Source organism: Gossypium hirsutum, chromosome D01 (assembly GCF_007990345.1).
Source record: "Gossypium hirsutum isolate 1008001.06 chromosome D01, Gossypium_hirsutum_v2.1, whole genome shotgun sequence".
NCBI lineage: Eukaryota > Viridiplantae > Streptophyta > Magnoliopsida > Malvales > Malvaceae > Gossypium > Gossypium hirsutum.
The window spans coordinates 40873586-40876129 of record NC_053437.1 but is presented as its reverse complement, the minus strand read 5'-3'; the positions used below and the strand labels follow the sequence as shown (position 1 = coordinate 40876129).

At 36.7% G+C, this 2544-nt stretch overlaps 1 non-coding gene across 1 annotated transcript; it reads left to right on the top strand.

The window, feature by feature from the left end:
* The first annotated feature begins 677 nt into the window (after positions 1-677).
* LOC121214210 (small nucleolar RNA R71) lies at positions 678-783 on the top strand. Its single transcript, XR_005909796.1, has one exon. It is a non-coding gene; the product is annotated as a small nucleolar RNA R71 (small nucleolar RNA).
* The last annotated feature ends 1761 nt before the right edge of the window (positions 784-2544 follow it).

Genomic DNA, 2544 nt, shown 5'->3' with positions numbered 1-2544 from the left:
ACCACTTACAGAAAATATCGAAACCTTAGTGTCAATATCGATACCTACGGACAATTTTCTGAATCTTTGTTAAATGGCTCTTATGCATGTTTCTAACTGTATTTAAGATCGATTAACAAATTATTTGCATTTAATAATGTTAATTAACTGATTGGACAACTTAAAACTTATACAAGTTAACAAAAGAAGATCGGTTTGCTTGAAGCTAGTTCCCTATTTGATGTACATGAGACAGGACGGTGGTGTGGCATCCCGTATATGGGCTTGGCGACCAGGTCGGGTATAGGGTGTTACATTGTTGATTGAAACCAAGAGGTTTGTTTTATCTATACTACATGTAAGTGTTGTTCGGTCCACCTACTTGGTAGTGGATTGGTAGCTGAGCTACAACATGATTTAAACCGTTAGGAGTAAACTGTTTCAACATTGAAGAGATAGACGATACCTGAGCTAAGAGTGAAGTAAGGACATCTACTTCCTGTACTCCGGCTACTTGTCTTCTTGAAGCTACTTGATTTTTCGGTCACTGGTAATTATTACTGGCTATTCTCTCGATGATTTCATAAGCCTCATTATAACACTTCGACAAGAGAGCACCATTTGCAGAAGCATTTACCACCAACCTTGTGTGTGCGTTGAGACCATTATAAAACATCTCCAACTGGATGCAATGTGGAATCCCGTGATGAGGGCATCTATGTAGTAACTCCTTGAATCTTTCCTACGCCTCGTATAAGGACTCGTCATCTAGTTATTGAAAAGTGGTGATCTCACTTTGCAACTTAGAATTTTTGTTAGGTGGGAAATGTAAGAGCATGCCCAAAGATCAATCATGAGATGGCTGTAATAACATACTTGATTTAACATGTTTATTAATATAAGGCCTTGCCATTATTATTTCAGTTTCTTTTTTGTGTGTATAAATAAAATGTTTTATAATAATGTCCTAAGAATAATATAATTATTCTTAAAAGATCCTTAGTCAAGTATTATTGTTGACTAGAACAACAATAATGCATTAAGACTAACATGTAGTTGATTGATGATAAAGAGTTGTCATTGATATGGAGTGTCAAAATCAATGCATGAATATGTGTGTTAGAGAATAACATATTGGACTGACCCGCTATGAGTATGTTTCTTTAATTATTATGTAATTGTCACAACATTACTCATAGTGATTAATATGTATATGATCCTTAGACTTGATATCATCATTATCCCAACATCGTGAGTTGTATATTTTGATACAGCCAAATGTACATCGTAACTAGTTGTTCTATAAAGGCTGATGTTGTATATACCACAACCTATGTAGAGGGATATGGTTAATCAATATAGGATAAGTCCCTCCTACATAATGGGAGTAATATCTTAGGCCACTTGATTGAGTGAGACTAAAAATCCATGGCCATGCTCAAATAAGTTGATATGAGATGTGATACTTATTTATATAACATAGTCTACTCAAGATATCAAGGAACATGGGATGGACTATGCAAGTGTGACTATTCCATGACTTGTGTCCATTCCAGAGATAAAGGACTTAAGGATTAATGCATGAAAGGTTAATCACAAAAAGGTTATGTCGAATCATGACTTCTTGTAACTTAGGTAGCAATGATGCATTACTAGATTCCATGTAACACCCCGAACCCGAAACCGACACCGGAGTCGAACACGAGGTGTTAACTGACTTTAACCCCTTATAAAATTTATTTTCCAGACACTGCCCAATCTGTGTACTAGTCGTTTTAAAAATCATATCTTGAGTTTCGTAACTCGAAAATCAGTTTCGTAATTTTTCCCAGAAACTAGACTCATGTGCCCATCTATGTATTTTTTTCTAGAATTTTTGGTCACGCCAATTAGTACAGTTTATTAGTCAAAGTCTCCCATGTTGCAGGGGTCGACTACACTGACCTTTGCCCATTACGACTTGGATATCTCCCTGCACGCGGCTTCAATACTGATGCCGTTTGTTTCTATAAAAACTAGACTCAGAGAGGAATCTGTACATATATGGTACGACCCCTAATTATCTCTGGTTAATTTATAATGAATTTCCAAAGTCGGAGCAGGGAATCCAGAAACCGTTCTGGCCCTGTCCCACAAAAATCTGATTATCTCTTAATATACTACCCATATGATCTTTTCGTTACTTCCTCATGAAAACAAACTCATCGAGCTTCGATTACATAATTTATTCATCAATTAATTCCACTCCTACTATTTTTAGTGATTTTTCAATCTCATGACACTGCTGCTGCCAGCATCTGTTACGAAAGTAACTAGGTCCATTTTATGCCTACCCTTGATCCAACTCAATCGAACATTCGTGCCATTTTCGCATGGCTTAAAGTTTACATGCCAAAGTTCAAACACAACGTAATAGCTTATACATGCCAAAATGTTCTTCTAAGCCAACTAAGAAGAAAGTACCAAAACTTGCTATCCGGTGTGATGACTTCGATGACGGCCTGACCCCGCAAAAATAGATGAGTCCAAGCAACCTATAATGGGTGACAAGGAAACACCGAGTGA